This window comes from Balaenoptera ricei, chromosome 20, assembly GCF_028023285.1.
Source record: "Balaenoptera ricei isolate mBalRic1 chromosome 20, mBalRic1.hap2, whole genome shotgun sequence".
Classification (NCBI taxonomy): Eukaryota; Metazoa; Chordata; class Mammalia; order Artiodactyla; family Balaenopteridae; genus Balaenoptera; species Balaenoptera ricei.
This window is the reverse complement of record NC_082658.1, coordinates 40,465,464-40,490,050: the sequence shown is the minus strand read 5'-3', so window position 1 is coordinate 40,490,050 and position 24,587 is coordinate 40,465,464. Positions and strand designations below refer to the sequence as shown.

The window sequence follows — 24,587 nt, the reverse complement described above, 5'->3', positions numbered from 1 at the left end:
TTTCTGTCCCTGCTAACACTGGCTCTTTTCAGCAACTTCGTTCTCCGTGTGAGTTCATTCTCCAGCTCAAATCCTCTGCCCCGAGAATAATGATGAAAAAGATCATTGATGACTATCCCACTGTCTTTCCAAACTACTTCCAAAAGGGAGTCAGATCCAAGCCCCGACAGGGGATGGCACTCAGGCTCCTTCAATTTTTGTGTCTCAGGCTGCATCCCCCCATCTTTCCACTCATCCATCTCACCCCTCCTATGGGAATAGAGATTTCAGTGCCCTCAAATACGGGCTACCTTCCAGTTGAGAGTAGTCACGTATAATTTTATTTATTTATTTTTATTTTAAAATTTTTTGGCTGCGTTGGGTTTTCGTTGCTGTGCGCGGGCTTTCTCTAGTTGCGGCGAGTAGGGGCTACTCTTCGTTGCGGTGCGGGGGCTTCTCATTGCGGTGGCTTCTCCTGTTGCGGAGCATGGGTTCTAGGTATGTGGGCTTCGGTAGCTGTGGCACGTGGGCTCAGTAGTTGTGGCTCATGGGCTCTAGAGCGCAGGCTCAGTAGTTGTGGCGCACGGGCTTAGTTGCTCCGCGGCATGTGGGATCTTCCCGGACTAGGGCTCGCACCTGTGTCCCCTGCATTGGCAGGCAGATTCTTAACCACTGTGCCACCAGAGAAGCCCAGTAGTCACATATAATTTAACACTCACATGGCAAAAGATGGGACTCTGATTAAACTTGGGTTAAGTATTTGTATGAATTAATTATGTCATAACAAATTCATGGCTATTTCATAGCATTCTTCAGAGGGTTTGGGCTTCTTTACCAAAAGAATCTCATTACTACTCGTGCCACTTTTGTAGAGCAGTTAACATCTATCAGAATGTTTATTTCACATTCAGATATCAGAGAGCCAGAGAGGTTTAGTTACCTGCCTGTGGTCACACAGTAAGTGAGTGCTCAGGAAGGATGAGGAACAATCCAGGTGGTAATGAAACTGAAATGCTTGGGCTCTGACAGAATAGTTCAGCAAAAGGATGTTAGTCCTAAAATGGGGAGTGTAGCTCAGCCTTCAAGTCCCATTGCTCTCCCAGGAGAACTGTATTTTCTACTCTCCTGAATTCTATTATGACAGGTTTTTAAAAATGATTTAAAATTTATGTGTATGTATGTGCATGAAAATATGTAGCTGCTCACAGATACGTATATAGAAGATGAAAGAGAAAAATGGACAGCTTATAATTACAGATATTTTTGTTCATCTGGTATCCAGATGATCTCCCTTGATTCTGACAGTTTTGACAAATCAGTTTATTAAAATTGTAAATGTAACCCAGAGCTGTTTAGTGCAGTACTAAGCAGAAGGTGCTTTCTACTCACATTATATTTTGCTGTTGCATTATTAGAAGTAAATATGGCTTCTACTTGAAGGACAAAACAGCCTGTCTTTTATGAGAAGTATGTAACTTGCCATGTGTATTCCCAGTCGGTTTCACTGTTCTGAGACTCTAAGGATATTTTCCTAGAGCTTTGACCTTGATCAGGCACAGAGACGCCTTGTCCTCTTGTCCCCTTTTTCCCTTCATCTTCCCTGTCCCTTCAACCTCAAGTTTCTAAATCGAAAATTCTAGGGAATTCCCTAGTGGTCCAGTGGTTAGGACTCGGTGCTCTCACTGCCAGAGCCGGGGTTGGATCCCTGGTCCGGGAATTCCACAAGCCACGCTGCATGGCCAAAAAAAAGCTAAAGAGAACACTTGCTCCCTAATATCCAGAAGGTATTGTTCAGGTGACATTTGAGGAAAGAAATCATCAGAAAGCAAGTTTCAGTTTGAGGTGTATAAACCCATTGTGCTTGAGGAACAGACTTTCACTGTAAACTCTTCAGAAAAATTCATGGCAGCAAGAAGTGATGGTGTGGGGAGGCAAGATGGGAATAGTGAGTGCTGCTTTTTTTTTTTCTTATAAATTTATTTATTTTATTTTTGGCTGTGTTGGGTCTTCGTTGCAGTGCGCGGGCTTTCTCTAGTTGTGGCGAGCGGGGGCTACTCTTTGTTGTGGTGCACGGGCTTCTCATTGAGGTGGCTTCTCTTGTTGTGGAGCACGGGCTCTAGGCATGCGGGCTTCAGTAGTTGTGGCACGCGGCCTCAGTAGTTGTGGCTCGCGGGCTCTAGAGTGCAGGCTCAGTAGTTGTGGCACACGGGCTTAGTTGCTCTGCGGCATGTGCGATCTTCCCGGACCAGGGCTCGAACCCGTGTCCCCTGCGTTGGCAGGTGGATTCTTAACCACTGCGCCACCAGGGAGGTCCGTGAGTGCTTCTTAAACTGAGAGAGAAGAAATGTACAGAAAGTGGAACTCGCTTTATGCAGTCACTGAAAATCAGAAAAGAATTCCTTTTTTTCTCATCACCTACCATGGAAAGACCAGGGAGGTTTTTATTTCATATCTGATTAGCTTCAAGTTGACAGTGTCTTCTACCACCCTGACTTTGTTCCTCCAGCTTTCCTCTTCCCCAGTACCTCTAGTCTGCCCAGCAGTCATTTGTCAACAAGCACATATATCTACGACAAGGCATCTAAATCTTTCTGCCATGGACTATTGGTAATTTAGTAAAGCCTATGGACCCCTTCGCAGGATATTTTTCAATGCATAAAATGTATAGGAACATAATTATTAACATATTTTATATGCCTACACATTTATGATATAGTAATACTTACGTTTTAGCATACTAAATAACCAGAACTAATCGCTACTATAAAGTCATAATGTGTGTACACCAGGGATTAGCAAACTACAGCTCACAGACTGTTTTTGTAAATAAAGTTTTATTGCAACACAGCTATGCTCCTTCATTTACATGTCATCTCTGCCTGCTTTCATGCTGCAATAGCGGAGTCAAACAGCTGGAGAGAGATCATATAGCCCTCAAAGTCTAAAATATTGGCCATCTGGTTCTTTACAGAAAAAGTTTCCCAATCCCTTGTGTAAATTGCAGTAACAGTAATGTGCAATAAAAATGTGATTTCTGTTGACGACAGTCGTAGGCGCTACTAACTACTGTTTGCTGCCTACATTCATAATTGATGTAAATGCTAAATTTCAGTTAGAGGTTACTGAAAATATAGGTGGAACTTTTTGTCCATCCAACTCCACAGACCACCTGAATGTTATCCATGGATCCCTTGGGGACCTGTGGACCCCACGTTGGTAACCTCTGGATGGGATTAAAATTTAAAAGACCTTTCATCAGAAAGAAATCATTCTTTTGCAGTGTGAAAACTCTGCCCCCTTTCTACCCCCTCTCACATATTTGTGTATTGTAATTTCGTATTTTCATATAAGGGGTTTTTAAGGGATAGATGAAAAAGAAGCTAGATCATCCCTAGAATTAGGTGACTCAGCGCCACCTTGGACTCTTATTACCATTCTGTAAAGACCCAGGGTCTTGCTGAGGAGAGGTTATTTCTGTCAGCTCATGCTAAGAAAAATTAGAGATCCTCTGCACAATCAGCTCATTACCCCTGCCTCATCCCACCCTGCCAGGAGAAAGAGCCAGAATCTTCCCGTCCCCCACTCCCATGCTTCTTCTGTCCTCTCTGGTGCATACCTTGACTTTTCTCATCTTGTCTTTTAATGTCACATCAAGACACGCCATGGGATCTGACTTTACCATTTATGTGGCTATGATGTCTTATTCTCCAGAGATAGCTTCAAGTGTTCAGCAATAACTCATGTCCACTTAATGTGAAAATTGGTACCATCTAATAGAATCTTCAACATGCTAACCACACCATTCCAATAATGAAATGCAAATTTTTCTGGTTTTTTTTTTTTTTTTTAGTATGGTCATTTTTAGACTCTTGAGGAATGGAATATCCTCTTTATTATGAATTGAAAACTAGAAATAAAGATACAGAGTTTCTTACACTTAATTTAATTTAATATTTTTAAATCGAAGGATAGTTGATTTACAAATGTTGTGCTAATTTCTGCTGTACAGCAAAGTGACTCAGTTATACACATGTACACATTCTTTTTTTATATTATTTTCCATTATGGTTTATCCCGGGAGATTGGATGTAGTTCCCTGTGCTGTACAGTAGGACCTTCTTGTTTACCCATTCTACATGTAATAGTTTCCATCTACTAACCCCAAGCTCCCAGTTTGTCCCTCTCCCTCCACCCACCCCCGCCGCCTTGGCAACCACAAGTCTGTTCTCTGTGTCTGTTTCTGTTTTGTAGATAGGTTCATTTGTGCCGTAAATTAGGTTCCACACATAAGTCTTACACTTATTTTAAATAATCCTTTTACCTAGAGTCATAGGCTATCATATTCAATCCTCACAACAGACCCAGAAAGTCCATGTCATTGTTATTCCCATTTTACTGTGAAGAAAACTAATATAGAGGGAGTTTAGGTTGCACTGGTAAGTGACAGAATTCCAGAATTCTTGTATTTTTTTTTCCAACTTGGAGAGAAAAGACAACCTTACTTTATATGACCCTTCACTTTCAGGATCAGCTATGGCCCCTGGGTGTGTTTTTATCTAAGAGAATCCTGTAGTAGTTCAAACACTGTAGAGAAAGACAGTGAAATGGAATAGTTCTGACTGTAGACTCGGGATCTAGGCTGTAGATCATTTCCCAAGTTTCTCATCTGCAGTCAGGGCTTTGAGAGGGACCGTCTTTAAGGCCCCTTCCAGTGTCATCTAACCATCCGTGTTCTAGGATATTCAATGCAAAGGATGTTGAGGAAGCCCAGCTTGTGATGAGTTCCCAGCCTGCCTTTTAGGTGGGTCATTAAAGGCAAAGGCTGGTCCAGCAGTGGGACCTCGGAGATGGATTCGTAAGCACCGTAGCCACCGTCCTGTGTGCTGAACAGCTCTACTGATGCAGCAAAGCAGGGGATATTATTGATTTTTCAAATAATATTTGAATATCATCTTATTGAGACAAAATGAAAAGAATGTATGGGGATGCAGAGCCGCACACTGCTGCAGGAGGCCTAAAAATAAAAAAGGAAAAAAATAGTCCCTCATGTATGAGAGTGGGGGAAAAAATGTAAACAAGCGCCTGTGTGTGGGCACACAGCAGCCGCCCGGAACTTCTGAGCTGCCAGAGAAACGTACAGTGTGTGAGAAGGAACACATGGGCTTCGCTGAGTGATCAGTGCCGTAGGTTTCTATAGAGTTTGAATTCTGATCTAGCCCTGGTCTGATTCAGCCCCAGCTCTGCTTGGCTTCCAGGACAGTGATTTGAACTGACAGCCTTACCACCTGTTGTTAATTGGACCTCGGTGCTTTCTCCTCCTGCTGTCATTTCTCATTTCTGTCCTTGACTTCTTTTTAGGGGTATGGGGGCGATGGGGAGTGACCAGCCCGCAGGAAGAAGGCCCAGGTACGGGACGGCGCTCCCCTCTTTCCGCCGCCTACCTCTGGCTCTGCGTGGATTGAGGTGGAAGCCGTGTTTCCCTGTCCTCTTTTGTTCCCTCTGTATTGAGCATGTATCACAACTTGCTGTAGTTTTCTGCTAACATTTCTGACTCCCTTCTGGATTGTAAGCTCCTGAACAGTCGAGGTTGAAAAGTCATCTCTGTGATCCCAGCACCGAGTTCTGTGCCTGGCACTAAAGAGGTGTTCTGTAATACTTGTTGGCTGGCTGGATGAAGGGTGGGCGTCATTCCCCTAGCCTAACCCGTCCTACCCCTGCTCCACTCCCAGCAGTACCATTGCCATTATTTTACAGTCTGGGCTGGTAGCCCCACCACCCATCATGTCAACAGAACTAGAAATATGGGGTCGTCCTCACTGCTGCCTCCTTCTCCACACAAATAAGTCACCAATTCCTGCTGATTTTTTTTTTTTCCCCTAAAATTGCTCTAATTTGTCCTTTCTCCTTTTCATTCCTATTACCACCGCCTGGTTATTTCCTCGGTATTGTCATTGTCTGCTCTTCGTACCCTTCACTTTGGCTTCCATTTATCTGTCCCGTGGCACTGCTGCTCTGACCTTGTCACTGTCCTGCCTGAGGGCTGTCTGAGGCTCCCTGTTTGCCCACAGCGGCTCTTAGCATGGTCTGCAGAGCCATTCCTTGCTCTGGCTTCCGCCTGCCTCTACATCCACGGCTCCGACCACTTCCTGCCTTGAATTTTATGTTTCAGCATCACCTGAATCCTTACGGTTCCCCATGTGAGTCATACTGTTTGCTGCCTAGGATGCCTCTCTCACTTCTGCTTTTTCCATTCTCAGTCGTACCGTGAAACTCAGGACATATGTCACCTCCTCGTCTGATCCTGTCTCCCCGTGGAAGGAAGGGAGTGAGGGAGAGGGAGAGCGTGGGCATCTCCTCTGGGCTTTTACAGAACTCTGTACATACACCTCAATGTCCCAGGCACGGGAAGGCACTTCCATAGGGTATTGAACTTCCAACATGCCTCTTCCAATTCCTTAATACCCTCAAGTTCTCTCCATTTTCCTTCCCAATCCTTTTCTAAAGTTTTTATTCACGTTAGGCTCCAAGTGACAGGTATGTGTGACCTTTCTTAGGAGGACTGACATTTTTATAGAGCCCTACTCCTCTACAGATGGGACACTGGCCTTAGTGAATGAGGAGGCATCTCTTGGGGTTGCCAGATGATCCCAGGAAAATGACGAATCCGTTGAACTCTGACTCGGCTCTTCAGTTGGGTTAACACTTGCCTTTGCACTCACTATAGGGTGAGGAATGGAGAATGCAGTGGAGCGCCCGTCACACCCCGTGAAGGGGAGCCGTGAGCCAAAAGCAGTGCTGAGCCCAACCAGAAAAAAAGCCTGGCATTCTAGAAACGGCATGGTCTCTGAAAGATTGACAAACCTGGGTTCAAATCCATTGTTTGCCGCGTAACAGTGGAAAATTGAGCAAGTTCCTTAAACCCCCTACTCCTCTGTTGAACATGCATACACACTGAATTGCGATAAGGATTAAGTGAGCAAATACATGTTATATGCTTCGAAGAGTCACTGGCACATAGTAGGTGATCACTAATGATGGCTGCCTTTGTTGTTATTTTCCCTGTCTCACTCCCGCCAGAAAGAGGTTGCTGTGTAATGAGAACGCCATAATCTCTGAGTTCTATGTGCGTTTCTCTTGTTTCACTTAACTTGGCCCTGAGGCTTAACTTCCAAGTCCACGTCAGTGGTTGGCTTTTGATTCAAACACCCTAGTATGTGTTTCCAGTTTTCAAACAGTTGGTGAGAGCGTTATAAACCCCCAGATTCTATATGTGGGGAAGCAGTGTGGTATAAAAAAGGAGGTACACTCGAGTCCTGGTCCTGGTTTCTCTTCTTGGGAGCTGTGTGATCTTGGACAGAACCCTTAGAGTCTCTGCCCCTGAGTTGTAAAGATCCCGTGAGGTTAACGTGTACATGGAACTTTCTGTTGTTGGATGTGCTTTTTTAACGTCCTTGTGGACACTTTGCTCACAATCAAAGTACTTTGGCACTGTAATAGTGGTTTGGTTATAACTATATAGGAGCCAGACTTCAGCCTTATATTTAGCTCTTAGAGGTGAGCAGGCTTTGCTTTGTCTTCAAATGAAAACCAAACTCACCTTGAGAAGTAGAACAGAATCAGTATCACCAAGTATTAATTTTCAAGGATAATTCAAGAAGCTCTTTTCTTTAAAACATTTCTTGGAAAATAAGCCCATAGATCTGCACTTTTATTAATCATTCCGTAACGGAACTTTGGATTTTTCCCCAGGCTTAAGTAGAATGGTTATTTCTAAGTCTGCTATTTCCTGGCGTCAGATCTTTCTAGGAACAGCTCTGGGTCTCTTGGCCAATTTGGCATCAGAGCTTCTGGGCCAATATCCTCAGCTTCTGTGATTTTCTCAAAGGTCTGACAGTGTTCGTCAGAGAGTCACTTCTGCTGAGTCCTTGTGGTTTTTCTTCCCCATAAGCCACAGAATTAGAAAAGGAGGGATGGAGCTAAGAGTCCAGCCTACTGTTGGGCTTGGGTTGGCACCTAATGTTGGTTCCCATCTGTCTGAAGAGTACACTGCAGTCTTCCTCGGCCATGTAATTCCTCTGGGACTATTCCCAGAAGGAAATTTTTCTGTCAGTTTTTAGTTTGCTCTTTGGAGAGCAGTGAATACTACCTGTCATTTCCCCCATTTTTCCCTTACTGCCACTAGCATTTACTAGAGTTTGACTCAAGTTCTTTGAGAGTAATCTCAGAGGAGCATCGAACCCACCCTTTCTTTTTCCCATTGCGTTTCCCACAGCTGTAAGCATAATAACCATGGAATTATCTTTCTTTTAGCCTCTAGCCAACATGTGAGCAGCCCCTTTCATTTTTTTCACCCAGTTTTATTGCAATATAATTGACACATAACATTGTATAAGTTTAAGGTGTACAACATAAAGATTTGATACACATGTACATTGCCAAATGATTACCACAATAAGATTAGTTAATATCCATCACCTCACATAGTTACAATTTATTTTTTCTTATATGAGAACTCTTAGCGTCTACTCTCCCATCAACTTTCAAATACACAATACAGCATTGTTAACTATAGTTGTCATGTTGTACGTTACTAAGTGGCCCCTTTAAACTTTATTTTCTGTGTTTGGCATCTACCTGTGTAAAACAGCAATAATCCCAATCTTCCTCAATGGGATTTGCCACCCCCCGCCAAATAGTATTCAGAACAAAAAGAACTATATAAATCCCAGAAACTACAGAGAAGGCTCTAGCTAATTTCGAGTCCGAGTGCTCTACATTGAATTACTGTTTCCCACGTAAACAGTGTTCTAGAAGGAGTTACATTCCTGACTAAGAACGTAATGGCCAACTCATTGGGAAATAACCAAATTAAAAGTATTTAATTCTAACTTTTAACTAACTGGGGGGGGGGGGCACCTTCTTTAGGCATTTCCGTATGACCTGTGCAAAATTAACAGCAAAACGTCCAATACAGAGTTACAAATATAACATAGTTTTATGAGCATCTTCAAATGATGTACCTTTATACTGTCGAGACTTAAATTTTCCAAACACTAATTAAGTGGGGCGGATAAATACCTATTTCATCCAATTACCTTCTGTTTTATCTAGTTAGCTGCGTGTGGGCCTCCTGAAAAGGGACCTGGGAATGAGGGTCAGAAAGTAGACAGGCCAGCGGTGGAGGGGGTACAAGTGGCCAAGCCCTGTGAACGTGGCTGAGTGTGTGGGGACTCCCGGTGTTGTCGTCTGTGCCATTTGGCAAATATTTCTCCTCAAGCCCTCAGCTAGTTTATAACATTTCATTTTACAGCCCATCACGATGATAGTAACCAACCCCAGAAAAATATCAAGCCGTTAGAGACCATCGTGTTGGAAGATGAATGTGACCTCAGAGACCTCCATTCTATCCACCACCCCCATCCCATCCCACCCCCTTTAGTGTTCAGTGAATTTCTTTAGCCAAAGTGGTTGCCATGGTTCTTGGGTCAAAAGGAGGATATTTGGAGGGATTTTTCTAAACACACACATATAAATGTTGAGAAATAGGACTCTAAAAAGTAGGAGTTATACACAGACCCCAGTCCCTCTCAGTGAGTAAGACAAAAGGCAGCATGATCTATAAATACGGTAAAGTGCCTTCAAATGCTGAGTATTCGGGGTGGCGGGGAGGGAGAGAGGCCACGCACGCATGCCATGTGCTCCCTCCCAACACAGCCTCATAAGACATTTTCCATTTTTGAACAAGGAAACAACAATCACATTTTAAGTTGCATTGGTTAAGAACAGAAAAATATAACTTGGCACGAGTTCCCATGCTGGCCTTTTGGAACGGGTTGGTCTGTAACACCATACTAAGTCTGTTTTCTATCAGTGATTCCTAGCCAGCTTATTAAACAGATTTATACAATGAAAGAATCTAATAACAGAAACATTCACCTCCTTTATTACTTGGCATTATTTATGGTTTGAGTTTTTTCAGCTACTTTTTTATGCACCGGAATCTGGCAACATTGTACTTATAAAGTTTATGTACCAAAGTATGAGTAGGTTGGGGGAGTATTGTATGTGTCCCCTCCATCCGGCCACATGGACTCCGCCAGCAGAGGTGCTGAGGACCTATCTCTCCCATCCTCTGAGTGTTTTAAGCATGGAATCCTGTTTCCTTTCGGATTCCATGATGCTTGACCCAAACAAGGGTTAATTTTCTTCCCCCACAAGGAGTAATGTTCCTTTCAGCCCTGGGTTTAGTAATAGGGGAAAAAAAAAAAAAAAAAGAACCTTAGCCTGTGTGAGAATGTTTATAGGGGAATTAGATAATTCTCCACCGATTCGCAAGCATCTCAAATTTTTCAAGATGGAAGAGATATCCAGAGCCTCCTTTTTCCTCCCCATTCACTCTCTGATAATGAGGGATTAGGTAGAGGTAATAGAAATTTTTTGAGGGAACTGGTGTGGGGAGAACTCGGGGGTACTACACTCTAGAGCATTACTCCCCAAATTGCCCTTTTGTAGGAGACATAGCAGGGAGCCACTTACAGGGGCATCAGTGGACCCGAAGTGGGTGTCAGAGGGGCCATGGCGTGGCCAGCGTGGCCCCGACCCTTCCCTGTCTCAGTTACCCCTCTGCATCCCAGCTTCATCGTGGCATGAAAGAACATTTTCACGTGTTTGTTCTCCCTGAGAAAGAACAAGTCCCATCTCAGATAGGCATCGCCTCCTCTCCCTGAGCTGCATCCTTCTTCCCAAGGAAAACCCATATGTGAGGCACACTGAGCAACGTCTAGAGCTGGAGGGGTGACCCAGGTGCTTTTGGATTGTGAAGTAGCTTCTGTGGGAAAGCAGTGGCCTATTTATGGGTTCATGGGTTAAGGAGGAAGGACAGGATGACAAGAGGGAGGCCAGGAGGCTCCCATGAATCTACATGCCCTGGTAAGAAGCAGCTCATGAGGTCAAATGGCAATTTGTAAAAGGAAGCCGTGAACACTGGCAAATGAGCACGTTGGTGGTTCAAGACGAAGGTATAAAATTAAAGGAAAGGCTTATGCTTAATGCAGTTTTCCTTATAAAAACCTACAGCATTTAGGCTACCACTTTTTGTTTCCTTAATAAGGAAGCCGAATCCCAGCCATGTGGTGGGAATTAGTCATTGCCATCCCTATGGTTCATACCAATAAATATAAGAATTCAGGGGTTAATGAACGTGGTCCTGGTTCTCAGTTATCAGTGGGGATTGCCAGAGGTTTGCCGGGTGGACGGACCAAAAGAGATCACATTCCTTCCTTCTCCCAGCTTCCAGGTTTCCAGCCCTTCTTCCCTGTTACGCATATATATGTATATGGGCTCCCATCTCTTTGACCCACTCATCCATCCCTGTTTTGATGGGTCTTTTGAATAATCAGAAATGAGACCATTGAAAGAACTCCTAAATCTCTCTCGTTGGCCCACATGTGAACCATCTCTCAGAAACCAGTATTTCCCCTGAGCCCAGGTACTGAGCCAAGCTATGAACAAAAAATTAGAGGTGTGAGAGACATGATGAGGATCCCACCTCCACGCCTTGCCCTCCGCGAGCTCCCCGTCTTGTTCTGTATAAACAGATCATTCTAGTGGCAAATATTGTGAGAGAAAAAGGACTCCCAATTCTGTTGACCTGTGTGTGTTTGGGGAGGCAGCTGGCACGAAGGTAGAATGCAGAAGAGGGAAGGCTGTGTTCCAGATGGCTTCTGAGGATCTTCCAGGACATTACTGGCAGTTCAGTGGATTAGAACATGGGCTCTGGAGCAGTCTGCTCTGACTTCAGTTCCCAGCTCTGCCTCTTACTAGCTGTGTCACCTTGGGCAAGTTACTTAACCTCTCTGTGCCTCATTTCTTCATTCATAAAATAGTGTACCTACATCCGAGGGTTGTTGTGAGGATTCAGTGAGTTAATACATGTAGAACACTTAAAATACTGCCTGCCCACCACACAGAAAATACTGCCTGACAGTAAATGCTGTATATAATTATTAGCTGTTATTACTATTTTCACATATTTTGTGTGAATGTATATAAATGTGATATATGTATACCTATCCTTTTTTTCTTCAAGCTCCTACTATACAGAGAGCCTGACTTGCTTTCCATATCAGCACATACAGATTTATCTTATGACATTGATTTAAAATTAACTTTCTTTGGGGAAATTTTATAACTAACCCCTCAGAGGTTGGAGAGTCTATGTGATGGCACCTCTCTAAGATCAGATCTTCCTCTGGTTGATGGAATTACATTCTTCAGCAATCAAATTTGAGATCTCTATTCAAACTGTTTGGTCTGTGAAAATTTTAGATATTTGTTTTTTAAATCCACATCAGGACACATTGTCCACTATTTGAAGGAGTCACCGTATACTAATTGCTAGGCTGCTTGAAGAATTTGTAGGTAAATTGTTGCTTTTAAATCCCCCTGAAATATAGGGCAGAAGGGAACTTGGCATCCTGTATTGAAAAGATACATTTTTAAGTCAACTGTTAGGGCAAATAGGTCATTTCACATCTCAGCCTCCTGAGGCTTGTACTTCTCCAAACTGATGTGGTTTCTGGCAGTTAGAAATGAAGCAGGAGGATCTTTTGATCTCTTGCTCCTTAAATGTGAGCCCTGGGTCGTTGTTAAGAGGTGCTGGCCTTTGGGAGAGTTCTCCCTGATTTACCCCCTAGAAACAGTGGCTCCAGATCCCAGTTGAGGATCCTACATGTTACAGGATCTGTGGCATATCCATTAGACAGGTCTGTCCAAGGAAACGGAATGCAGCAAGGAGAACCGTAGTATCAGCCAGATGGGCTGGACCGTCCAGCGGATGCCAGTTCTCCCACAAAGCAGATACCCTGTGTAATTCACATCTGGTACTGAAGAGGCTGGAGTGTGGCCACACCCCAAAATGGCACTGACCTTGGCCATGCTGTTGGGGTAATTGGACTTTTAGGATGAACTCCCTGAACAATCTCACCACTGTGGCTGGCACAAACAGGCTTTTCTTTAGCAGCAGACGTTCATGTCTTCTCACTCCAACTTTTTTTTCTTGAACAAACATATGTATTGTGGCCAATGCAAGGAAAATCCCACTCATCATTTTGTTCTGAGTTGTTTCTGTCCTGGAACAATAGTCTAGTGTACCCAGGGCCCTTGAAAATCTGGTTTCCATGCCTGTGTGAATCTCCTTGGAAGACCCTAAGGCCAGGAAGCCATTGGTATTACCGAAGGCTTCCTACCGCCATCCGTGACATCAGTGGCTTTGCATCAGATTGGCTCCTTTTTCCATGGCCGGAGAGTGAGCTTTAGCAAAAGATCCCCAAACCAACAGGCTTCTAAGTGCCTGTCTTTTCTCCCACAAGGGAAGGTGGCCTCTTCATTACTTCGATGAGCGTCACCCAGGACTTGTCTTCTTCTTTGAGCATCCACTCCACTCAGGAGAAGGAATATGTCTCCAGGCACTGCAGACTAGTGAAGAAGCACTTGCCAAGCCCAGGTACTAGGTTAGGCACTTCATATCTTTAATCCTGTTGGGCTCCTCAAAATCCTGTGAGGTTTTAAATCACAGACTTGCTATGTACTAATCGAGAAACCTACTCTGTGTGAGGCGTAGACTACGTTAACGATGAACAAATCAGACAAGCCTTTGTGCTCGTGGAGGTTGCCACCGAGTAGACAGGAATCCTGTTATTTCCATATAAGAGGAAACCGAGGTTCAAAGAATCGAGAGGTTCTCAGGGCCATACAGCTCTAAAGGCCAGAGCCCCTGTTCAGATGGCTGTCTGACTCCAAAGACTGCCCTCCTTCCACTGTGCCACACTGCCTTCCTGCAGGAAGCGTAATCTGTGGTTCCACTTAAAATATGAGGAAACATCTGGAATATTAGTTTTCAACCACATTTCAGACACGGAAAGTGGAGCCTAAGGAATAGCCCAGTTGGCTCCTCGCTGAGAGTGGGTAAGAGTAGAAAAGAATTGCTGATCTCCAGCGTTTTGTTACCAGAATAACCCCACAGGAGAGGCCCGGCTGAACTGGGATTTGTGTGGGCCAGTGTAGGGGGTTTACTTCCAGAGCTGCAGGACGGAGCTGGGCTTCTGGTCCAGCGCTGCGTCCTCCCTCGAGTCCCGCTGGCCGAGGAGGTGCGGCCTCTGGAGGAGGCCTTTCCGGCTGGGCTAGAGCTCGGCGGGGCCGAGGCAGTTAACGATTAAACAAGAAGCAGCCTTTGGCAGCAGACCTCATGGTTTGGGTTCCAGGGTGCAGGATAAAAATATACAACTGGAAAGGCAAGCTCCCAATTAAGTGGAAGAGCTCGCGCAAGAGACGTTTCACTCCAGTGTCGCCAGTGACCACACGCGGGCCCACTGTCTCCTCAGACGGCCCCGCGCTCCCCGCCCCATACTTAGCGTTGGCTCCAGGATTTTTCGGAGAATGTCAGCTGGAGCACACAGGCCTTTTCTCTTTTCCATTCAGAGAAAAACTTGCATGCCTTCAGCCCAGCCGTTTATCTTCTTTGGCGTCTTAGGAGAGTAGGCTGTGAGAACGAGGAGTGTCGTTAGTGATCATCTGGTTGAATCCAGCTCCTGCGCTTAATGCTGTGGAAACTGAGGCCCAGGCAGGGGAAGTGACTTGAGCAAAGTCTCTTTGCCGACGAGGTGAGGGGTAGGGAGGAGATTAAAGTCTAGGTCTTCTGACGTCTGTATCCACCCCCGCCCCTCCCCCTCCAAGTGTCCCAAGCCAGCACCACTGGGCCAGTCACACTTCTTTCCTTCTCCGCACCCCCCCCCCACCCCGACACACAAGTGTGCTCAGCCCTCCTCTTCTTTTACAGGAAAGGATGCTAAGGCAGGGAGTGTAAGCAGTGCCCACAGAACTGACAAGAACAGATGCCAGAAAAGGGAACCACAGGATCCCGACAAGCAGGGCTGGGCCTTCTCCATCTGACCGCATTCCCTCTCTAAGAACGTGTTGTGGGAGGCCAGAGTTGGCCTCCCCTGAGCTCCCAGCCTGCAATAGCCCTCCTAATGGCCCTACGGTTCCTGGCTTCCTCTTGCCACTGACTTTCCCCTCCGCCGCTGCCCGGGACGACCGTACAACTACAGTGACTTCGAGTCTTGCCAAGACAAGCCCAATAGTTACTTTCAGCCTCCATTTCTTGCCAAGCCTGAAATAGTAATTGCCTGAAGGATTCCAAAAAGCTGGGCTTTATCTGCAGCAGAGACTCCGTAAATCAAAACGCAGGTCTTATCTCTCGATTCTCTCCTCTCTGTTGTGTGGTCTCCTAAATGAAAAATGTTACCTAATTGCCTAAAACAGCTGGCCTGATGTTTAATTATTTCGGCTCGCTAACCTGATATTCTGGGCCAATAAATCGTACCCAGGGAGTGGATAATGGTCTTCTTTACAGATCGGGCTTGTCCAGGTTGCCTGTGTCAGAGATGTTGATTTCAGCCACCAGAGGGAATTCCAGATTTGAACGCTCTTAGCAAGCACCGCGTTTGTCTGATGTTGGAGCTCCCCTTCCCCCATCTGAGGAACTGTTTGCTTAGAAAATGCCTTTAATCCTCTCCCAAACATTCCAATGGCGTGCCCTCCTGCACCCCTGCCCAACTCAGCCCGCACTCCCTGTACTGAGGCCCAGGAGAGCCTGAAGAACAACTGCGAACCTGACCCTCAGCCTTGGTGCCTGTGCTCTCACCTCAGAGCAGAGAAGCCCATGGAAGGGGCAGCACAGGGTGGCTGGTTAATAACAGCGCCAGGATTACAGGCCAGTGAGCTCCAGCGATCCTCTCTAACCTCGAGTCTCTCCACCCACACCCCTAACTCCTCCCCAACGTGGGACCTGGATTCTGAACAGGCCATATGGCTTGTCGTTGCCTGACCCCCGTCTCATGCCCCTTTGCCTTTGCTCCTACCATTCCCTGGGATGTCCCCTCACTCTCCCCCTCGCCTCACCTCCTCTTCCCTCCCATCTTCCAGATGCCACCTGCTCCTCCTTCAGGAGCCCCCTCAAGTGGCAGCACCTTCGCACAGCCTTGTCCTTCACCCCTCAGTAAGCTCAGTGGTTCCCATGGCCAATACCTCAACTCTGCCTCCATCGTCCCCCCATCTGGTTCATCGTCCCCCCTCATCTGTTACTGCACTTCTTCAGGGGTGGGACTTGATCTTTCCATCTGGGATTCTCTGGTGCTTAGAATCATGTCTGATCTACAGCAGGAACTCAGCAAATGTGTACTGAATGGGGGCTCTTTGGGAGGGGAGCCTAAGATGTCATTCTTAGAGCAACAAAGATAGGGTCATGGAGCTGTATATACTTAGTGTTTGATCCAAGAAATAAAGGAAGGAGAGAGGGAGGGAGGGAGGGAGGGAGAGGAAATAAATAGAAAGAAGAGGCAGATTCTTCAGAAAAGAAACCCAGGCCCTCTGAATGGCGTGGCCCTCTTCTCAGGCCCGACACCTACTCACGCTCACCAGCAAGACTCTGCATGCTGTGCTCGATTCCTCAGGGTAATAGCCACCAATTCCTGCCATTTGGGTTTATTGAATTAACAGTTTCAACTTAAATTACGTTTAGCTGTTTTCCCCTAAGAAATTCCTCATGCATTCGATCGGCTGGTGTAAGAAGCAAACTCCGGCCATGGCCAGTCCTTCCGTGGAACTGCTACTGTGGGAACCAAAATTCCTTCCTCACAGCAGGCACTGAAGGTGCCATCAGACTTAGGGAGACTCCGTATGCAAGTCCGAGCTGGGTACAGCAGGTATAAAAGTTGCTTTCGCTGCTTTATTTTCCTAAAAATTTCAGGTTTCCAAAGAGTAGTCTCTTCTCTCTAAACTTAATATATGTATGTATTAGATCCACTATATTATATTTAGCTGTTTCCTCCCAGGTATTCGATTGATATGCGCATTCCATTGCCAGGCTTTTAAGAAGCCTCTGCTCCACATCTTCCTGCCACCCTCGCTAGCTCAGGACAAAGCCGATGGACCAGTGAGAGAGGGGACTCTTCTCCAGAGCCCACCCAGAGATGCCATATATAATAGGATGTAATCAAACAACATAAGGGCAACACTGCCTAAATAATAGGTCAGATGCTTTTATGCTTTCATTCATTCATCTACAGATGATGTTATTTTCCTTATCAGCAAGCAGCCTTTCTCAAACACCTGCTTGCTTTGGGCCTGTGCGGAGAGTCAGGCCTGACCTGGTGGGCTGGTAGCAGCAACAGGGGCAGCTGGCAGTGGAGCCCTGTAGCAGGTTGAACCTCCAGCGAGACTCTCCTAGGTGGGGCGGGAGAAGGGTGGATGGCAGGGTAAGGCACGGGCTTGTTCCTAGACAGCTGACGCTGCTCGGGGCAGGGATCCAGTGCACAGATACCCCTGGGACTCATCCTCAGGGAGCGAACAGAAGCGTAGTTATTAGAGCAGAGGCACAGCCTACCATGGGGGGCCGGACGCTGATCTCTTCCCCTCCACCCACCTGAGGGCAGACTTGGACCAAGAACCTGGGTGAGATCTGAGGGTGGCAGGAACCAGGTAGAACGTGCCAGGTTGCCCTGACCGACACGGCTCTGCAGGCCTGACAGGTCAAACCAAGCGGTGGAGGGGCTACAAGGGCAGTGTTTGTGCTTTGGGCGTCCCAGGATGTACAGGACGCTGGCGCAGAGACGTCTTCTGCTGCCAGAGCTCTGTCCCACCCTTCCCCTCCTCCCCTTCCATCGTCACACTGGGGACCAGACCCCTGGCTAGAAGGGGCTAGAACCTGCTGGAAAAAGAATGGACAGCTTCCCTGCCAGGTGGAATCAACCCTTCATTTAAGAGACTGTCTGTGGCCAAAAGTTAGTAAGGGTTCCGCAGATGAACTCTGCCCTTTTTTTTGAGGCAGGAGTAGAGATGCCAGAATTAACTGACTTTTTCTACATTGGAACCTCCCTTCTCAGGCTCCAGGATTTGCAGTGTCCAATCTCTACTCCTTGGGGGCCTCCAAGCAGCAGCTGTCTCCTCTCCTCTAGTTGTAGCAAAATATAGTCTTCCTTGACGCCCACGAGGCAACACCATGTCCCTTTCCCACTGCCATCAGCAGCCATGCCCTGCTCCCCCAAACGGCAAGTGTGGCCACTTCTAAGTGTCCTGTAGCCTCAACAAGGAATGAACAGCTTAACAACATTTTGAACCACACACAGACGAAAAGGTTATTCCCATACTTCTCCCCGCCCTGCGGTGAGGCGGCAGCCTCGTGTGGGGTTTCTGCAGAGCACTCGTGCTCCAAGGACGCGCGCTATTTCCAGCCCGAATTGTCCACCTGCAACTTTCTGCTAGCGTCAGCAGTTTCATCTCCCATTATTAGAGTCCAGCTGGAGTACCTTTGAAGTTGGTCCCATAATGTTAAATGTTAACTATAATTTCTCTTGGCTCTCGCTGAAGAGTGCATTCCTTCTGTCGGTATGATAATAGCCATGGCTATATTGGCCGTGTTCTAGCTGACCACCTCAGCAATTGCTTTCTCTCCCGTGGTGACATAGCAAGAGCTTTGTACTGTGCATCGTGAAACTTGGGTTTGGACCTCGTCCTGCCAGGAAGCCTCGTGACCTTGAGCAAGTCCATTCTCTTCTCTGGTTCTCATTGTCGTGCTCTGTGAAATGATGGGTAAGGGCTCTTGCCTCTGAGTCTAGATTCCAGGATTCAGAGGGTGCGCAGTGATTCTCAGCTCCTGCTTCTGCCCCTGCCTGCGGCCTTCTTCCCTCCCCAGAATTCTCCCCCATCTGCGTATCCCAGTAGGAAGCCATGATCTGGGAATACTAGTAATATGTAGAGAACCTGGGGTCATTCTGACCGTTTGAACTTGAAATCCTCAGAGACCCTTACATTCTAATAAAAAGGCATGATATTGGTGATATGACACCCCTGCATCAAACTCTATCATATTAAGGAAACCTTAGAACTCAGATCTACAGTCTGGCCTGATAATTTACAATTCTGCTGGGATTGGTATGAGGAATAGTTATATCTATTTATTTATTCCACTGTCAGAATATTGATGCTAGGTTTTCATATTGTCTCTGTCACTAGAGATTATAATTAAATAATATGTCAGATGTATTGATCATATTCTTATAAATTTGCCTGATATGCTATAGAGGCCTTTTGTTGTTACAGTGTATCACAAGATTAAATTCAAAAGTTTGCCAGGCCATCTAGGTCTGTTTAAGAGATCTTCTCTTTTTTTCTTAATAAACCACAAATTTTTGATGGCTTGTCATTTTGACATTGACTAAAGTAATTTCTTTTTCCTCTCTTGTGCAGTACTGTTATCTCTGTTAGCCGTTAATCAGATTAATAGCTATAATTCCATTAAAATGAAAAGTAGTGTGTATCTTTGAAGGTGGATTTCAAATGTCTTTTTCAGCGTGAACTCATAGTTTTCAGAAAACAAGTCTGTTTTTTCTATGCATTTATTATGAGAAATTTTCCATAGGAAAAAGTGTATTTTTACTGGTTCTCTAGACTTTAGTTCCATTCTTCCAATACAGAAATAGCAAATAAACATACGTTTATTCGTCGACTACTATATTTCTAAGAATACTAGAAATGAGACCTGGTCCAGCTAAGGAGATGGATTCTAATAAAATGATAAAGTAGGCTAGATGGGAATTGAGAGAGAAGAGGCATCTCTGGATTAGATTTATGAGAACAGATATGGCAGCAAAGGTGTATGTAATGCTGTCCAAGAGCACAAGAGGCCAAGGATGGCAGCAGGAGGAAGAGGAAATGAGAGACGGGAAAACATCTGAGGTACACAAGATACACCTGTATCTCTGATGTTTACTCTCTAGAATCATCCTCAAATGCTTGTTACACTCTCGTTGTCCTGAAGCTATCCATTATTTTAAGTCCAAGACCCCAGATGTTTGCCAAAAGAAGGAAAAACCAAGACATTTTCTACGTGGTGGGCCAGGAAAAAAAATTGGCCACTTTTGTACATATATGCTTTTCCGTGTAGGTCTAGAGAAACAATTAGCAAATGAAATTTAGAAGTCCATGTAATATGTTATGATGCCTGCCCAGGGAAAGTTCAGACATAGTGAACTGAAAAGGGGTAAATTGAGAAAATGAATTGTGCCCTATAATTGATATTTATTGATCTCTTATTATATGCTTGACATTCTAGAGTTTTTCCTAGTTTGTGTCTTGTAGTCTTTACATTGACAGTACAGTATTTTTCCTGTGTTACAGATGAGGACATTTGGGCTGTTCCCTGCCCATGGTCTCACAGCTAGTAACCCAGGTCTTCAAAGCCTAGGTTTTCCATGCTACCATACTATTGTCTTTACATTGTTTCTCTCATATCTACCTACTTCAGCGAGTCACTAGAAGTTTATGACATTTTAGGAGATATGTAAGGTATAAGATCACTTACAGTGAGCATCTGCTACAGGCCAGTCACTTTACATACAGAATTCCAAATCCTTATGGCAACTCTGCACGAATAGAGATTCTCATCCCCATTTTTCAGGTTAGCAACTGAAGCCCAAAGAGGTTAAATAAATTGCTCCAGGTGCATGGCTAGACTTTGGCAGAGCTAGAATTTGAACTCAGGTCGCTTTGACTCTAAAACCCAGTCTTTTCTTCTACACCAAGCAGTTTCTTCCTAGAGAGCTACGCTTCGAGCCAAAAAGACTTGGGTTCCTCACTTGTCCCTGGACTCTCAGCCAGGCGACACAGGTGAAAGAAAGTATTTGACTGCAAGCTCTTTTTTCAGCGCAGTTCTTTTACTTTTCTTAAGTCACAAAACATTCACCTGCTTTAGTGACAGGACCCAGAGGATATAATTAGACTTTCTCTAATATTTGCTTTGGATGTTTCATATGTTTTCTTAACAGGCAAAGAGGACTTCTTCGGTCTGCCTGAAACATGTGTAATAAGCTGTTCAGTCATAATAAAAATAATAATGCATCACAGGTGTATAATACTGTAACATTTACAAATAGCTGTTGTATACGTTATCCCAGATGAACCTTAAAGTATGCGGTGATATAGGCAGGGATTATTGCTATCAGTTCATACTACAGATTTTAAAAAAAGAGGCCTCAAGGATTTAAGATTTTCCCATATCATATAATTAGTAAGTCGCAGAGACTAGAATTCAAGTCTTCTGAATCCTTAATCTAGCTTTGTTTTCTTATGAGCTTTACAAACATAACTAAAAATGTGGTATCTCCGATTTCCCTTTTTTTTTATTTTTAATTTTATTTTTATTTTTGGCTGTGTTAGGTCTTCGTTTCTGTGCGAGGGCTTTCTCTAGTTGCGGCAAGTGGGGGCCACTCTTCATCGCGGTGCGCGGGCCTCTCACTATCGCGGCCTCTCCTGTTGCGGAGCACAGGCTCCAGACGCGCAGGCTCAGTAGTTGTGGCTCACGGGCCTCGTTGCTCCGCGGCATGTGGGATCCTCCCAGACCAGGGCTCGAACCCGTGTCCCCTGCATTGGCAGGCAGATTCTCAACCACTGCGCCACCAGGGAAGCCCCAGGTTTCCCTTTTTTGCTTATTTGTTTAAAGTAGGCTCTCAGTTCCTTGTAGCATCCAGTTCTTTGGAAAGGTGTGGCATGAAATTAAATGGTCACCCTTTACTGACCCAAGGAAGGACAGAGCAATAGCAGAAGAAGAAAGATGCTGGTTATAATTGACTGAGAGCTGGACTCACGCCTCCTCTCCCACCTCCTCTCCCTGCGCCCATCCATCCTTTGGCTTCTTGGGCAGCTCATGACCTCCATTTTCAAAGAGCTTCGTTGTGGTCCTAGGCCAGGAGGAAACACATGAGCAAACGCAGTGCTGGCGCATGGCTGATGACCCCCAAGAAGAGGCCATCTGGCCCAGGGCGGTGTGAGGCTTTGGCCAGGACGCCCTCTCCTCCTGAGGGGCATCTGGATAGCCCTGTGGACCACTAGGCTCCCTGTGCTTTGGGGGAACCTCACACTGCTGTCACTTAGGTTGGCTTTTGGGCCTTTGTCATCAGAAATTCTTCACGCTGGAGCAAGCCCTAGGAAGGACGACCAGCAAATTGTCCTTGTGGCCGCTCTAGACTATGAGAAGCAACCTGGCCTGGTGTTCTCCACTCTGGCCTATGATTTGGTTGGGAGACAAGAGAGAGTAGCATGAAGAACCCCGGACGGCTGGATTTTAGGCTTTGCAGCCTGTGTGACCTTAGGCACGTTATTTGACCTCTCTAAGTTTCAGCTTTGTTTCTTCATCAGTAAAACAGGAATGATAACATGAATTCCCGCTTATTTCCTCAGGTTACAATGATGAGGCAAAAATGAGCTCATGTGTAGAGTTAGAGGACAAACTTATGGTTACTGGGGGGGAGGGGGTGGGGGAAGAGTTAGACTGGGAGTTTGGGATTGACACGCTGCTATATTTAAAATAGATAACCAACAAGGACCTACTGTATAACACAGGAAACTCTGCTCAATATTCTGTAATAACCTAAATGGGAAAATAATTTGAAAAAGAATAGATACATGCATATGTATGACTGATTCACTTTGCTGAAACTAACACAACACTGTTCATCAACGATACTCCAGTATGTAAAAAAAATGAATGAGCTCATATGTAAAGGCACCTTGCTCATTGTAAAGCCCACTCAAATGAAAGGGTCTCACTCTGAGGGAAGGTGCTAGTCTCTGGAACCTTCTGTTTTAGGGGAGCTGCCAAACTGAGCAGTTCATAGGAACAGAAAGAATTCTTTCCTCTCCTCACTCTTGGTGAGGACCAGGACTGCCTCCTGGGGTTATACCCATCCCTGCAAGCCTTCTGCCGTCCTCTTAGGAGTGAGGTTGTATCTCAGCCACGATTCAGCTGAGACGTTTCTTCAGGCCCGAGGCTTGGCCAAGGGCATGGCCTCCCCGTGCCTCCCACCCTTCTTCCCCTTCTCCTCCCCATCTCTGGCCTCCACTTCATTTTGAACAAGTGAGTTGTGTCGCTCAGCTCTTTAATGAGGTTTTTCCAGCCTCTTGTTTTTTTGTCCTTGACCATAAAGAACTCCCAGTTACTCAAAGCTGAAAATAAAATTTGGCCAGAAGTAAGCTGAGAATATAGTCTCATTATTGGTGTTGATATTTTTAAGTCTCTCTTTAAAATAAAAAATTTAAAAAAAGGCTCTGGGAAAAAGGGAGGATTTGTCATGGCATGAATATCTGTTTGAGTACTCTAGAGTGAGGACTTTACATCTTTTCCTGAAAACAAGGCGCCTTCCTTTTTTTCTCAGAGAGAGTTGTGGCTATTTTGATGCCTTTTGAGAGCACCACAATTAATTTGATTGAGCTGCTAAGCAGTTGGTTTAAAAAAGAAAGAAAGAAGGAAGGAAGGAAAAAGAGAGGGAAAGAAAGAAAGAAAGAAAGAAAGAAAGAGGGAAGGAAGGAAAGAAAGAAAGGAATTAAGAAAGAAAAAAAGGATAATGGTCACATGGATTTAGCATCACATGGGGAAATTCGCTGTAACCCAGCGGCCTCTTAGACAGCTGATGACCACGGGCCAGATTGTTCATTTCACAAAAGGGAGTCTTTTAAAGATGAGAAGACTTTTGTCTAGAGCCCAAACTTCCCCAGGGGGAAGGACTCATTTATAACCCATTCTGATTATTTTTTCCTATGAAATCTCACTGTTTAAATATGAATATATGTGGAGCATTATGCTACAACATGAAAATAAGTAATGCAGTGAGAATTTGGCCTCAGGGAGTTCTAGCCCTGGGTCCCACTCTCAGCTCTGACACCCCCTAGAAAGCTGTGTAGACATAGGAATGGCCCTGAGCTGCCTTGGATCTTCTGTTCTGTAAAATGAAGCAATAAAACGAATCCTTCCTACCTTGAGGATTGGTTTGAAGGAGAAAATTAGTTGATAATGTAAAGTGCTTTCAGAAATATCTTAGGGAAGAAAAAAAAAGAAATATCTTAGGGAATTCCCTGGTGGTCCAGTGGTTAAGACTCTGTGCTTTTCACTGCTGTGGGTCTGGGTTCAATCCCTGGTTGGGGAACTAAGATCCCACAAGCCACGTGGTGTGGCAAAAAAAAAATCTTAAAATTCCACACTCGAAGGTGTGTGGAGGGGGTGAACTTGGGGAGGGAGTGGTGACCACGCTCCCCAGTTCCTTCCTCCATATGGCATCTCAGTCAAAAGGTGGGTCTCTGTTTCCTTAGTAGCCCCCACTTCCCTCCGAGGACCCAGAGACCATTCATCACCACGGTGCAGATTCCCCAGGAAGCAGGCGGCCCATATGCTGTGCTCCACTGCTCGTAAGCTATCCGGCAGAAGCAGGCAGCCTGACTTTTCCTTGGGCCCCCTGGTCGCCGTGCGGGTTAGCTGCCTCTTTGTTTGCCCTCTTTCCCAGACTGCCTGTTCCCTTCCCATTCGTGCATTCTTCCCGGAGGAGAATGATAACTCACTGTCAGAGCTTGGGTGGGAGACAGGATTCGAGCTGCTAGTGTCTGTGAGGTGTTTGGGGTCCCTTCATCATGCTCACCCTAGCTTCCAGCTGGAACCCTCACACAGCTTCGGCCCAGGCCTCCTTCCTCTGTGTTCCCAGGGCACTCCTCACACGCATCTGCTA

The 24,587-nt window shown here is 45.5% G+C and overlaps 1 protein-coding gene and 1 long non-coding RNA gene across 9 annotated transcripts in view; one reads left to right on the top strand and one right to left on the bottom strand.

The window, feature by feature from the left end:
- Nucleotides 1-24,587, top strand: part of BCAS3 (BCAS3 microtubule associated cell migration factor) — a 575,869-nt gene that overhangs the window by 492,039 nt on the left and 59,243 nt on the right. The gene's annotated exons all lie outside the window — the stretch shown is intronic.
- Nucleotides 1-24,587, bottom strand: part of LOC132355795 (uncharacterized) — a 30,712-nt gene that overhangs the window by 5,146 nt on the left and 979 nt on the right. The gene's annotated exons all lie outside the window — the stretch shown is intronic.